A 16094-nucleotide genomic window follows, 5' to 3' on the forward strand; every position below is an offset into this window, starting at 1 on the left:
ACGTGGTTTGTTCCTCGTTACCGAACCACCTATAGCTTACAAGCACTGCACTATAATTTACCATCCATCCTAAATGAATATGCCGAACTAACTACTGCTACACACCGGCAGTTGCGTGAATTTTTCGCGTCAATGTTGTAGCTCTCACGTTGATATGTCTTGATTGTGCAAACTTTAGCCTACCTTGTCATACCGCATTTCTTTTTCAGTTTTCTGTTTTGTCATCTTTACGCGATATTGTTATTCTTTAAAATTTCTGTAGTTTCAGTAAACCTTCAGGTTCACAGTATGCTGTTTTTCGTTTTTTTTATTTTGCAATTGCAGTACCTTTTTGTATTACAAAGTTGTTTATGCTGTACTAAACGTTTAAATGTAAATTTTACTGTGAATCTCTGTATGCTATTGCTTGATATAATCCTAAATGCAACTCTTACAGTATTACTCATGTATGTTTAAGTATGACCTTACATGCCCATTTGTACTGTAAACGTCGTATGCTGCCAATGTGAGGGTCTTCAGGGACCAAGTCAAGCTGCCTAGAGCAGCTTGTAGCCCTGAAGACTATCCAGATTTTTCTGTTGAAATAAACTTTGACTTTTGACATAACTGGTGGGCCATTTAAAGCTTCCAACCCATTACAAAGGGCTGAGCCATAATTCTTCATCGTCATCAGTCGTCGCCTCAACAAAGTGCACATAATACCTTACAGACGTGTAGCTGGTGCCTCGCTTCTCCGCAGAATGACGAATAATGGCTTAGTAGGTGCTTCCCAACTTCACAAAAACTGTGATTTATGGAGTAGTGGGTACCTTTCTAGTGTACTTTTATTGTAGCCCCAAGAGAGCTTACAACGGACTCTATAAACGCCGCTCTTCCAGCTTTCACTGTGACTGTGCTGCGGTTTCAGCGCAGGCCTGGCATTTTTTCACGCACTCTCAGCAAGGCTTTCGCATATCTTATTCATGCGAAACACAACTAACATCATTTACACACCATTTGCATACCATTCTTGATCGCTCTTCTTTCGCATTTCATACCTAACAAGCAAACATTTCATACCTAACAAGCAAAGCTAACAAATCACTGGGCTATGTCTGACAAAATTTTTCACGTGCACCACAATCCCTCAAACTAATTCTCTACAAAACACTCATTAGCCCTAAACTAGAATATGCAGCCTCAGTTTGGGACCCCAGTCAGCAAAATTTAATCGATTTAGTAGAAAAGATTCAAAACAATTCCAGACGATTCATTTCATCTAACTATAACAGGACCGCTAGCATCAGTTTAATGAAAACTAATCTAGGATCATATGCAGCTTTTCTGGACACCAGCGGCCTAGTTCGCGTGAACGACACCACGTGGCGTATCGACCTTAAAGAATTCAAAAGTCCCGCCATGACGTATGCAGTGACGCGGCACTAAATAAAAGAGAATCAAAAGAAACAGTACACACGCCCCGAGACTGTCGCTTCACCTCAGTGCGCAGAACAGAGAGCGCTGTTTGTCGGCGTTATCTCGACGGCGACGACTGGCAATGAATTGGCACTTTTTCTAGACGTGCCATGCCAAATGTCTGGCCGTTATAGACGCGCCCGCGATGCATGAAGAGAAGCGTGTTTTTGTTTGTTTGTTTGTTTGTTTAGTTTCTTGCGCTGCCGTACCGGTGGGATATTGGAGCAGCATGCTGCTTTCCGAGTTTCCTTTTTCAGCTATAGCGGGAACCATTATGTTTGAGTACGAACAGGATATTGTGGTTGCATAATAACCAAATTTTCTTTGGTGTACCGCTTAGGTGATGCTCGTTTGCTCCTTGCGTTACCTCAAATTAGAACTGGATAGGTTTGAGAACGCTAGGAATGAGAGTAAAAAAAGGAAGTTAAAGATAGTTTTTATTTGTTTTCATTTAGTTCTTATCAAAATGTGGCTGCCACCGCAAGCTTGGCGCCGTCAAAGCAGGTGTACAAAAATGATACAGTCGTTGAAAGATTATCTTGTACACCGGAAAATGTTAACTTGGTTAGTTTTTTTGTTAGGAATGAACGTATAGTAGAACATATACGACTGACATGTTGTGTAATAATCTCTAGATCTGCCGTCTATCCCGCTAAAAAAGGCACTTATCTATCCTAATTGCATTTCTTCTTTTTCTTTCTTTTTTTTCTCTTTTTTTCTCACGGTCGACTGACTCATATGCTCGAGGTGATTGTCTTGAATACTGTTGGCGCAGATACACCAATAGGTTACTCTAATGGGCTGGAAGTTCTCCTGAAGCTCTCCTTTCATGTTCTGTAGGCGCAGTCTCTTTCAACCTTGCGCTACAGCAAGCACAAAGTCGATCATGAACCACCTACTGGCCCAATCGTCCACTTTGATCAGCACAAAGAAATTCAGAAGAGCGAATTTTGGCGTTTTTGCGCTGACAACAACGATTGTTAATGCAACATAATATAGTAACTATTCCTATAATCTCTCAAAATCACTTCTTTATTCTGTATCACTCCTGATGTAGAATACAAAATGCATTTGACTTGCTCAACAACGGGTCACAAGACACATCAGTGAAAAGTGAACCCTTTATTTTCCCCTTCCATCGTTTACCCAGCATATGAAAATTTCTTCAGTTGTGAGTGGAGCTCCTTCTGTTGCCACGAAGATGTGCAGGCGTTCCAAAGGAAATCTTAAGCCTTCCTTTCCAGGAGTTTCCCTTAAGAGAACAATGGTGTTTATGCGCACAGGAATTTTGATTAGTAGTTTTTCGCTTGTAGCAATGACTGAAAAATACCAGTCTTCAGCCAGAAAGAGCCTAGAGAAATCTGATTTTTCCCTTAATATCTACTGCTTTTCAAGCAGTAGTCTTCTTCCTCTGAAAACCCAACGGAAAATGACCGATGTCGAATAGAATGATTACAGCTCCGCTCGAGGGTCTTCAAAACCGGAGCTTTTTTTTTTGTACTTCATGATGCAAAATATCAGCCGCGTATTGAATCCTGGAATCTTCTGGCTTGATAGGAATGTCAAAGCTGCGAAGACATTCCTGGTTGGGATTCTTTCTTGGCTCAAACGTGTAGGCCCGCCTTGAAAGTCCCTTCCACTGTATCGGGTAGTTTTGTCTCTATTGTAGATAAGGAAATCATAGTAAAATAGATAGTAAGAAATATATAATTCAATATAAAATTTTACTGCAACATAAAAGTTGCAATAGAAATACGCGCGAAAGCGACTAAGAAAAATTAATAATATTTCAGAAGACACGATAACTGGCATGTAGCCTCGACCTTAATAATAGGGATATCTGCACACAGGTGTGAAGTCTGGTTAATGCGCATCAATAGCACAGTGCTATCATAGATGCACGCGTTTTAGGAAACACACTCTAGACATGGTATTCCCTCTCAGCTTTCTCCGAGTGGAAATATGTCAAAGAATTGAATTGCTGTCAATCTGATAACATGTTATTTTTCTTTTCTTAGATTAGGCCGTAAATCTGCCCTAAATGGTGGCTCTGCGCTGTACAGCGCACACGTGTGCTGTACAGCGCAGAGACACCATTTAGGGCAGATTTTGTAGTGACGCGGAAATTACCTCCTTGATAGTGAGAAAGTTCAAATATGTATACACAATAACCTTCTCAATATTTACTTATGGACAAATATTTGGGATCGTGGAACATGAGGTAAACATGAGTGAGGTCACGGCTTTTTAGAGTAAATACTTACTCTACCACTATATATATTCGCGATGTGCTTTCTTAAAGGAACTGACAACCGGCCGAAATGTGTCACAAGACCCTGGCTGTGAATTACATTGACATAAACGAGCTTTTTTTTTTCACCATATGATTAGGATTTGTATTGTTGAATTGCGCTTTGAAAGTCACAACGGCATGTCGCGTTGCCTGACGGGCAAGCCTTCATAGTGCACGAATGAGATGTGCAGAATGCTGTACGCAGACCGCTGCTATTTACTAAAGAAAAAAATGCGTTTAAAATTAATCCGCACGTTATCAGGCATTCTCGATTTATTCTGTGCTTATAAAAGAGTAAAAGGAGTTGACGTTGAGAAGTGGCGTTGCCTTCGCGACTAGTAGTGAACGCATGTCGAGCAACGGCGCATGCGCGCGGCGCTTTCTCCATTGAATGAACTTCCAGGTAGCACACATCAAAAACCGGAAAAAATGCATTCCATAACGTTTGGGCTGTGGCATGGGTTTCGCAAGACACTGACCTACGTAGGCGGTGTCACGGCTGAAACGTTAGTACAGCCATCTTTTCTTTTTTTAGTGAGTGCTACCCGCAAGGCATTCTCTACATATATATATATATATATATATATATATATATATATATATATATATATATATATATATATATATATATATATATATATATATATATATATATATATAGTGCATTACCGACACGTTAGTCATAAACCTGAGGCGAACAAGCAAGACGAGCTTGATCTGTTCATTAGTTTGATGAACCGTAATTAGGCTTGGCTCGGGAACACAGTGCGGAGGGCAATCTAGTGAGCGTCGAATACTTGGCTCATTGAATCGGTAAGCAGAACTGTAAAGCGAAAAGCGCTTGTTAGTTTTGAAGTCTTCTTCCTCGCTGTTTTCATTCACTCTGTTGTACATTGCTGCTAACATGGGTACCTGTTCAGGGAAAGTCATCAGTAAAGACAACATGCATGTGTCCATGCCTGGACTTCCCTCTTAGTTACTCCCTCTTATTACTCTTTCAACGGCGTGAAGTGGCGTTGCGGCAACAAAGGCAGTGTGTAATCGGCTAATATTCACTATGAAATTACCTATGCTTTTCAGGAAAGCCGCGTACACTAAAGAACGTGTTGAAAGGGTGTCGTTTCGCCTCACAAAAACAGTCCTGATATCGTGCATGCTTCTCGATTGCATTATCGCCGCGCGTCCGCCAGTTCCAGGTCACAAATGGCATGCACGTTATGAGCGTGGGACAGCATTCTTCATAGGAAAGTGGCGAGTGCCGAGAATTCAAGAAAGGAAACGCAAGCCAGCAGCAAATCAGCCGGTTGAAGATCTCTCCGTCGTTGCTATGGCAACGGCGCGCGCGGCCGCGCTCGCTTCCGAGTCTGCTTGCCTACCGTTTCGCCGTCTGTTCCGTGCACACCGGTCCCCGCCGCCGGCCTCCGCCAGTCAACGAGGGGGGCGGGGGGGGGGGGGTAAAGGGAGGGGGCACTTGCTGAAGGCCTTGACAGTTTGAGAGAAACACCTATTCTCATTATTCTTGTCTGTATAACACCACCTCCGTCAAACTTTTGGGAGGGGAGGCGGGCCCTTGGGACATACCCCCTAGCTACGGGCCGGGCCTCTGGGCTCCTAGGTGCCCCGGTCGGTCCACGAAACTTCTTCCGAAGTACCACGGCCCGTACCGTGTGGTCTAGCAAGCCTCGTACTTCATATGCGCCGTCAAGTCGCTTGAGACTTATTGTAATCAAACAATGTCGAGGCATGAGATTGTGCATATGGACCTGCTAAAGCCTCACTGTCACTGTGCATCTGTCCGTAATTAGCCAGGATGGCTCTTTTTCGGAGGGGAAGTAAATGTAATGCAAAAGAGCAGCACTACTTGCAGAAGCAGAGAACGCTGCTCCCGTAGAAAAAAGGCGACGATTCAACAATACAAGCTTTGCGTTGGTTCTACTATTACTGGTTACGTTTCTGCGTCGTCTCTAATAGTAGAATTCTTCTTTAAAACGCTTCATTATATTACAAATGGCTGCCCTCATGCTTGCCTTGGTTTCGTTTTGTATTGCCTTCTTATGGTTGAGGTTAACTAAAATCTGGGTTCGTTTTCTTCGTTATTAAGTAATGGGTTGTGTGGTAATAAAAAATAAAACATTCGAAGTTTACTTGCTCCATTTCCAAAAGCGAAACCGAAACTGCAGCAAAAAATTCGGCAGATCCCACATACCGTGGGAATCGATGTTATGCGAAGGCATGCGCAGGATGGTGACTGTGGCGTAATTTTTCACATTGAGCGAAACGTTACGGAATGATGCTAGAGAAATGTGGAAGTGGCATACACACACTCATATGTTGAAGAGTCGCATATGTATTATATAACCAGTTGTTTACATGCAGTTGCGCAACGATTCCAACAGCGGAATGAGTGTTACCAACACCAGACGCGGTAGGCTGATATGTAGTGCTTATATGCTTCGATACTGGATAGCGCGAATCCTAACAAGACAAAGAAGGAACACAGATGCATAGGACAGGCGTTACTCGCAACTAAGCTTCATCATCATGCAGGAAAGTTTCCCTAGATATATACACAGCCGAGTGGCGCGCGCAGGTGCACTGCACGTAGTACGTTACAGTGACAGTTGCAGTTGTTACAGTTGTTATATTTATACTTGTGCGTTATGACGGACAACGCACGCATGTTTCAAGAACCCGTGTGCATGTGTGAAAGGGGTTCTTGACAGTTCTTGAACAAGGTCATTATCACCATGATCAGTGAGCATCAGCAGCTGGACCGGACTTGTTAATCGGACCCGTTCGTGATGGCGGCTACGAGGGGTCTAAGTGCAGTGAAGTCCGAGGTATAGTACAGCTGGTGGAAATCCTGGATGCATCTTACGATGAAATGATCTATGATGCCTCATGTCGTGGATGTGGCAGCGAGGTCTTTTGATGCCCTGTCCACATCCAAGCCGTCTTTCAAGCAGTAGAAAAACCAGGCGTTGTTGGGTCTTGATAAATCAATGTTGAAGTCACCGGTAATGATGAGAGGCCTGGTTCTCTGGGCAGGTTTATTATAGGAAGCATCGATCCCGGTTTTTGCGTAATCCACGTGGCCCACGTTGCGGACCACGAGGACGAGTGGATAATAGTTGAGCGTCTTCCAGGGGTGTTCTGTCATCAGCTTCCTCGCTTTTCTTGTGTCAGCCGCGGTGGTGTAGCGGTTACGGTGTGCGACTGCTGACTCGAAGGTTGCGGGTTCGATCCCGGCCGTGGCCGTTCGAATTTCGATGGAGGCAAAATGCTAGATGCCCGTGTAGTGTGCGATCTCGGTACACGTTAAAGAATACCAGATGGTCAAAATTTCCGGAGCCCACCACTACGGCGTCTCTCATAATCATATCATGGTTTTGGGGCTTAAAACCCCCACAATTATTATTATTATCACTTTCCCTGCCTGTCACTGTGTTTGTCTGCGCGGTGACTGTGTTGGTTGAGACTGTATCACCTGTGGCACATACACGCACAACATGAACTTTGGTATGCGGGTATGTGCCACACGTGACTGAGAGAAAGGGTTTCATGACGTACGCGACAGGTATTTTGCGTTATTCATGTCATCACCAGTGAATCGTGTTCGTCATACACTGGTCCCCTGCTGTGCCATTGGTATATTACAAGTGATGGAGACGACCAGGAGAGCGCCCAGACGTAGGCGGCTAGATAGATAGATAGATACGTAGATAGAAACGGCCAAAGTGCCTGAGGTTCGCTAAGAAATGCTTCGCATTTAATATCTTGGTTGCAATGCTCCAGCGAAAAAACAAGCAACTAAATCTTCAACAGCGTTGTACTAGCAATAATAATTGCTGGAGTTCTACGTGCCCAAACCATAAATGTTTATGAGGCGTGCCGTAGAGGAGGACTGCGGAAATTTCTACCACTTCAGGTTCGTAACGTGCATCTAAAACTAAGTACACGAGCCTCTAGCATTTTCGCCTTGTTCAAAAATGCTGGAGCCGCCGCCAAACCTATGCCCTTTGGGTCAGCAGACGAGCACCGTAACCGCTGTACCACCGCGGCAAACATAAGCAATTCCGAGAGAGACAAAAAAAGAAGAAAAAACTGCATTGGGATTCGAATCAAGGCCCCAGCGATTGCGCGCAAATAGCCAGCGTGGATGATCAACCCATACAGCCACAGCGCGCGGCGGCTAGCCCGTGATACGATAGCTATTATAAAGATACTACGGTCAAACTCTCCTTGCAACGTTCCTTGCAAGTGTCCCCACCTTTTAAAGAGCAGGAACGGAATGCAAAAATGGAAACAGCTGCTTTCTGTTTGCAAAAATGCTCTGTAGACCATAATTCGATGTTTCACAGCGCAAGGAACAAGGACGACATTGGAAAACACACACAGTGCTTAAATTTAAACTGTCTGTATTTTCAAACTTACAGCAATATATATGCGCTCTTCACCAGGAAAGAAAAAAGAATAGAGCAAATGAAGCATACAGAAAATCCCAGAAAAAATCGTAGAAGCCCAAACAGTTTGAAACGTGATCAAAAGTGCACGAGTGCAGCTTCGCATGCTCTTTCGAGCAACGAAAGTGAATTTCTCGTGATCGTAAAATATATGTGATATCGATGATGGGTTGTTGTTTTCTGCGACTACAATTTTTTGTACACCAGGCCTGCAATTGTCGCGTGACCAAAATCACGTAACATCGCACATCTACTTATGTGACTACAATCACGTAACAACTAGCCACGTGACTAAAAATCACATAAAATCAAGTAATTAGTCTCGCCACTAAAATCCCGTAACGTCACGTAACTATTGACGTGACGTGTTGTCGCCAAAAACTTCGTAACAACCGGGTGGCGCTGGGCAACCTCAGCGTCCGCACTGGACTCTAATAAAGATGTACTTTCTCTCTCACGTGACTAAAATCCCATCACGTAACTACTAGTGACGCGACATTTCCCCTTCAGTGGCGGTATTTTGTAAGCATTCCTAAAACGGACGGAGCCGGTCCGTCCGTTTGAGTCGCACGCGATTGGTCAATGTGAGCCGTGACGAGCGCCGCGACGAATCGCGCGCTCACATTGACTAGTCACGTGCGACTCAAACAGACGGACCGCCTCCGTCCGTTTTACGAATGCTTACAAAATACCGCCACAGAACCACGCAACGAGTGCGTAGTCTGGGGAACCGACCGAAACCTGAGAAGAATAGATTATCCAAGCCTAGCCATATTTTATAATACTATACTAGCAAAAACTTTGCACCTCTAGCAATAGCTTGGTATTACTAGCAAAACCTTAGAAGAAGCTAGGTCGAACGCTAGCTCCGCTTTCGGTTCCAGCCTTGCGCAACCAGTACATGCTGCGCACATTTTCATTTACAGTTGTTTAAAATGGCATCTTATTGCGGTATGTTGAGGTGGGCTGCGAGTGCGTGCGAAAAGCTGCTGAATGACAGGATTTTCGTTTTGTAACTGGGAGCGCCAGTCCCTGGACTTCCCGAAAGCTTTGATCACCACACGTCATATCACACGGACCTATCCGATGCAGCGCACAATGCTTTGTGATGTTAAAGGAGAAGGCATGCTGGTTTTTTTCTGTTCACGTAGGGCGATAAATATGACAAGAGATGAATAAAAATCCCAGTTTCACCGCAAGGACGATGCAATGAGTACGATAGCAACAAATGAAGTAAAGCTGGCAGCTAACTCTTCTAGATGCAGTCTCGCGTAACTCTACAAAATGGTTCTGTAAGAGAACACAGCCACTCCAGGTAGGAAAGGGGATTTCGCACAGTCTCTTCGAGTTGAGAGCGCAGCATATAGAAGGGTATATGAGCCGTCCGCTGATGCTTGTCGAGATATCGATTTTGATTTCATTTAAGTTAGGGCGAAATCATTGCACTGCTGTTTGAAAAATTTTGCCTATTCTTTAATTGGCTTATTTATCTGTTAGTTTCATTAGTAGTGTCTAACAAAAAAAGAAGAACCCCTCGAAAAATTCCCCTTCGTTCGTTAAGATTACGACAAACACTTGCGTTAGCCCTAAAGTAAAAAGCAACTGCAAAAACGTCTAACTTTGTCATTTAATTACTATGCCTCGCTTGTCTAAGCTTATTTCGCTTCCTTTACGTTGCTGAATTGTAGTTACCTGAGAAGGTCGTAACGACATCATGAGAAGGGAGAAATAAGTGTCCACCACAATACGCGTACGAGAGTTCGAAAGAGATTTGTTCACCATAACTCGATCGGGTGTTCTGTTCCTTAGACGTTTATAAAAGAATAAAGTAAGAATTACAAAAGTAGATCTGAACGATCTGATACGCGCGGAGTGTTTAAACATGCACTAAAAAGTCATAAAATAAAGAGAAAAAGAAACGGCAGCTCAACATCACAGTCAAGAACCGAAACCGAAACGAAAGCTCTTTTTTGTTTCGGCGGCGACATCCTGTGCGAAGCTGTGGAACTAAGTCACGGGCTGAAAAAAAAATGCTGATCCGTCGCCAGGAATCGAACCAACGACGGCGCGGCGATGCCGCGCTTTGAACTTGAGCGATTAGCTCGCTCGGCCACGCTGGGTGCCTTGCGGGTGGTGGTAAGCAAGGGCTTATCAATTTACCACAAACATTTGAACGACCGCGCTTCAAAAAACGCGTTAGGGAACAATGTTATGCCAATTGCGGCAAGTTGAGAATGGCTTCAAACGAAAGCTGAGTGTCAGGACTACATGTGATTTCCTGACCATTAACATAACTTGCTTAGTTTTACGACAGTGACCGTTTTTGTCTCGAAAAACAGGCCACATTTTTCGCCGTTTCCATAGACTCCCATTGTACAATCTTTAACTGCTCTGGGAACAAAATTGAAGCTTACTGCAACATGATCGCTGCAGTCCTGTCGTGCGTTTAGGTTCCCAGAAGCGCTCTGTGGTCTGCGTTTTTCAACATTCACCCTCTACACTTAATTATTCGGGAAAAACTCGCCAGTTCCATTGAAAACGCGCTAGCTTCGCGCCGGGGCCGCCAGGGGCGCTGGCTGTGATGTGTCCACAAAAGCTGGATATGTACCATCTTTAGCCTGACGACGTAAAAACACGCGCCTCTCTCTCTTTCATAGGATATATCACCACCCCCTTTTACGACACCAACTCCTTTCTGCACCACATTACATATCATCTCGCATTGATCACCAACACAAAAACGGCATTCCATCTTGTAGGTCCTCCTCTTTCCTTCACTCATTTGTACCACACACAAGTGATGATCGGAATCACCTTCCTGCAGATGTTGTCACGATCAAGGATACTAACCAATTTAAAGAAGCTGTACGCGATATCTGTATCTAAGTTTTGTTTTGTTTCTTTTTAAATTTGGCACCATCATTATTTACTTATATCAAGGTCTATCTTCATTGATACATCAAATTTTGACTTTAGTTAATAATGAACGTATCATGTATTCTGTTTTTTTTCCTGCCGCTATAATTTGTGTAACTCCTTGTAATGTTTTCGAAGTTTTTTTATGAATTGTTGAGTTCTTTTCTTTTCTTCTCCGCTAATATTCTGTAATTTCTTGTGACCTGTTTCTGAGCATTTCCATTTTTCTGTATTTTTGCCGCACCCCCCTCTGTAATGCCATTGGCCCTGAGGGTTATTCTAAATAAATAAATAAATAAATAAATAAATAACCACTAGACCACCGTGGCGGGGCAACCATGTAACGTTAACCCGCACAATTTCTTAGTAGGATTTAATGAAAATCTGGATGACCTTGGAGCTTATTTAAAGAGATTCGAGAATGTCGCCACCCGTCAGGAATGGCCTAAGGATAAGTGGGCCACGGCACTGAGTCTGTGCCTGAGCGGAGAAGCTCTCAAAGTATTTGGTCGCTTGTCTCCAGAACAGGCACTTGACTACGAGAAAGCCAAGTTAGCATTATTGCAGCGTTTTCGTTTCATGGCGGAGGGCTACCGGAAGAAGTTCCGGCATAGCAAACCTCAAGATGGAGAAACAGGCAAGCAGTATGCAACGAGGTTGGCAAATTTTTTCGTCAAATGGGTGGAGATGTCTAAGACAGCAAAATTCAAGACCTCGTTCAAGACCTCGTAGTGGCTGAGCAGTTTATCAATCAATGCCATAACCGCGTGGCGCTTTTCCTACGGGAGAAAAATTGTCGTAAGCTAGATGAAATGGACAAGGCTGCAGAAAATTTTTTAAAGGCCCAACGAGAGTCAAATTTGTTGGTTTTTCGCAACAAAACGGACCACGGCTCCACAGGAAAATGCGGAAGTTGTGGGGATCGAGAGCGTCCTCCTACCTGGCGCCTCGTTCCCCAGCTGCCGCGCGCGTGCCGGCCGCGTAGCCCGGGCGCACTTAGGCAGCGGCAATCGCCAAGATGGCGGCCAGGGCGCCTCTTTGTCTGGGCGAGCAAGCGTCGGCTCCGTCCCGCGCTGGCATGTCCGGGCACGCTACGCTGGCGCGCTGCGCGGGCCTACGTCACAATGCAGCGCCATTCCCCATTGGGCCGCTGGTGACATCCTCCTCTCCTACGAGCTAAGATGCGCCCGACAACTCGCTCGTGGCGGCAGATGCTCTCAGGCCTTGACGAGAGGTTGACGCGCTGCTCTGGTAGGCGGCTTCTCGTTCGTGTGCTCGACTGCTGCCCTTTGTGTGAGAGTCGTAGCGCCGTAGGCAAGCGTACTTGCTCGGTCTTGCGGAGTTCCCTATACCGCCTGCAAGCCTGTGACTGTCGTACTGTGCTGCATCTTGGGTTAATAAACCCGTGTTGTTTGTCGACCTCCTGCCTCGAGTGCCTTTTCTGCGCCGTGCCGGAGAATCGACGAACCCGGCCGTAGCGTCTTTGTTCGCTGCGGCAGTGGAGAACGTCGCGTCCCTTGCCGGTCGCCTCGTAGGGTAAGCGTCTCGCAAACCTATCTCCACATAACTGGCGCCCAACGTGGGGCCCGAACCCACGACCCTGAGATTAAGAGTCTCATGCTCTACTGACTGAGCTAGCCGGGCGGCAGTGGGCTGCCGCACGCAACTGGCAGCCACGCCTCGTACGTTCCCGGCTGCCAACCTCTCCAGTCCGGCGAACTTCAAGCGGGCTGGCTGCCCGCCCTTGTGCAGTCTTGCCCCCGTTCCTCCTGGGCTGTGGACCTTCTTCCCGGCGGTGGGCTCTCCCCTTGTGGTGGAACTTTTGGTGGAACTTTTGTGTGGCCATGGCCGACTTTTGGACTTGTACCTTCAGGAAGACGACACCCCCCTGTTGGACTTTGGCCCGTTGGCCAGCCCCCTTGCGGCTGAGCTGACCTTGCCACTTGGCCTCGGACAGCCTCTTTCACAGGCTGGCCTCGGTCTTTAGGAGGGGGGAATGTGGGGATCGAGAGCGTCCTCCTACCTGGCGCCTCGTTCCCCAGCTGCCGCGCGCGTGCCGGCCGCGTAGCCCGGGCGCACTTAGGCACCGGCAATCGCCAAGATGGCGGCCAGGGCGCCTCTTTGTCTGGGCGAGCCAAGCGTCGGCTCCGTCTCGCGCTGGCATGTCCGGGCACGCTACGCTGGCGCGCTGCGCGGGCCTACGTCACAACGCAGCGCCATTCCCCATTGGGCCGCTGGTGACATCCTCCTCTCCTACGAGCTAAGATGCGCCGGACGATTCGCTCGTGGCGGCAGATGCTCTCAGGCCTTGACGAGAGGTTGACGCGCTGCTCTGGTAGGCGGCTTCTCGTTCGTGTGCTCGACTGCTGCCCTTTGTGTGAGAGTCGTAGCACCGTAGGCAAGCGTACTTGCTCGGTCTTGCGGAGTTCCCTATACGGCCTGCAAGCCTGTGACTGTCGTACTGTGCTGCATCTTGGGTTAATAAACCCGTGTTGTTTGTCGACCTCCTGCCTCGAGTGCCTTTTCTGCGCCGTGCCGGAGAATCGACGAACCCGGCCGTAGCGTCTTTGTTCGCTGCGGCAGTGGAGAACGTCGCGTCCCTTGCCGGTCGCCTCGTAGGGTAAGCGTCTCGCAAACCTATCTCCACAAAGTACAGCTGAGAAGTCTCCCGCCCGATGTTTTGTCTGTCATAAGACAGGAGCAGCAGATTGTCGGGCTCGGACGAGACAACCATACTGCGGCTACTGTCGCAAAACGGGGCATGATATTACTGTATGCAGCAGAAAGCAGAACGTCACGAACAAGACTTGTATCTTGTCGCCAGAGAAAATGCAGAAGTAGTTGAGGATATACCGGCGGACAAGCAGGAAGAGAATATGGCCAGTACGGTAAATACGCAGCCAAAGTGAGAAAAACAACACATGCCAGTGCTGCAGGGCATTATATTCGGACATCCTGCTTCCGTCCTACGGGATACAGGAAGCAGTACAATGGCGCTACGGCGTTCTTTGGTGTCGCACAAGCCCCGACAAGTATGGAACATCGTTCAAATAGAGGAGCTTCCTGTGCCTTGAGGGGCGGAACAGCCGTTAAATGGGCAGCTCAACAAACCAAACTTCCGTGCGCCTTGCAGTTTGTTGGAACGAGGTCGACGAAGAGAAGACAGAAGAACTCTCTCGTAATTTTGGACCACGCGCACCAGCAGCAACCTACGGAGTCGGACTGCGGTTTATTGTAAGTGAACCCCTTTAGATTGGGAGGCTTGATTTCCTTCACTCCCCGTGCGAATGGAACGGCTTGAGCAACGGCGCGTGGCCGGAGCCAATCTCGTAGGCCCTGTCATGACACTAACTAGCGTCCACAGTGAGCGCTTCGGTAGTTTGACCTTTTAGGGCAGAGGAAAACAGAACGCCTTCCCGCGTTCACCTATCCAGCTACGAACTCTGCCTCTCGCGTTCCTGAACCGCTGTATGGTATATACAGGAGCACAGGCTGAGGTTACCCTATTACTGGAAAGCGCACACCTTGGCGTTTCTCTCCTAAAATGAAGACGCTTTCATGAGTGCATGTAGAGTACCAGTGTTATGTGCCTGCTGATGCCATCTGAGCGCGGCATTCAGCCCATGTTGTGCCCGGGTGCCACTCGCCGTCAACGTGGGTGCATCCACACCAAACACCAGTAGACATTGCGCAAGCTCTCATACATCAATGTGCAATCAACTACACTTCTGTGAGGACATGCTTCATTTTCTTGGCATGCCGATTCCTATGACGGAGGAATCAACCACGTTTTTTGTTTTTTACCGCGAAAGGTGCTACAAGATCACAACGGCAGTTGTCCGCCGCCGCCACCGCCGGTGTCCGTAACCACTATCGTGCGAAATAAGAAAACAATGAAACAAGAAAACATTTCTAGGAACGTCGACCACTTTTACTGACTATCATCATAAGCCGAGCATAAGCACCTCTGAGAGAGGGTTTTCATGCCCTTTACCTCGCTTTTCAAGATCAAGCGATGGCGTGAACCAGGGCGACAGATACTGCCGGTGGTGCGGTTTGTTCATTGCTTCCACCCACCACCTTTAGCCATTGATAAGCAGCCACTCTGTGCTCTCGGCCATGGCTCTGGAGACAGCGATAGCGTTTGGGGCCCTTGCGAAAGCTGTTATGAGATCACAACAAGAACCGATTTTGGCGCCATATTTGCCCGCTGCCGCCGGTGTCAAACCGCTGCCGCGCGAAATAGGAAAAAAATGAAGTGAGGAAAAAAACGCCAGGCCTGCGCGGAAAGCGCAGCACAGTCACAGTGAAAGTTGGAAGAGCGGCACTTCTAGAGTCTGTTATAAACTATCTTGGGTATTCGATTTGTATTTGTATTAGATTCGATGTCATCACTATTCCATTCCCATTCGATTCGGTTCTCAAATTCACTATTCACACACCCCTACTTGGAAGCAATCAACGACCCAGTCACTCGTTGCACAATTCTAATTGTGTGACGTCTGGTTGTTGTTCTACTCTTTTATACAATGCTATATTACATATGTTAACACGATGATTTGCCCGACATGACACCTGTATAGGTCATTTTTGCGAAGGAGTTTCAAGCACCAGCGTGGTTCTGTGGTAGAATACTCGACTGCCGCGCAGCAGGCCTGTGTTCAAATCCCATTCGTTCCTAGAAATTTTATTGCGAAACCTGTTATGAGATCAAAACAACGGGCGTTTTGGCGCCGTAGTTGTCCGCCGCCGCCAGTGTCCGTAACCGCTATCGCGCAAAATAAACGAAATAAAAATATCCAGGATGAAACGGGGTTCCAACCTGGGCCCTCTTCGTGGCAGCCCAGTATTCTACCTCAGAGCCATGCCGGTGCTTGAAGCTGTTTTGCAAAATCACACTATACAGGCTTCATGTCGGGAAGGAACCACATTAACATATGTAATATAGCGTGGCAGAAGAGTAAAAA

General features: G+C 46.7%; 1 protein-coding gene and 1 non-coding gene across 2 annotated transcripts in view; both read right to left on the bottom strand.

Annotated features, from left to right (window-relative positions):
* The window catches only part of LOC119388312 (retinol dehydrogenase 14), a 163146-nt gene that overhangs the window by 111167 nt on the left and 35885 nt on the right, over positions 1 to 16094 (bottom strand). The window lies entirely within an intron of this gene.
* Trnak-cuu (transfer RNA lysine (anticodon CUU)) lies at positions 12699 to 12771 on the bottom strand. Its single transcript has one exon. It is a non-coding gene; the product is annotated as a tRNA-Lys (tRNA).

Source organism: Rhipicephalus sanguineus, chromosome 3 (assembly GCF_013339695.2).
Source record: "Rhipicephalus sanguineus isolate Rsan-2018 chromosome 3, BIME_Rsan_1.4, whole genome shotgun sequence".
NCBI classification, from domain to species: Eukaryota; Metazoa; Arthropoda; class Arachnida; order Ixodida; family Ixodidae; genus Rhipicephalus; species Rhipicephalus sanguineus.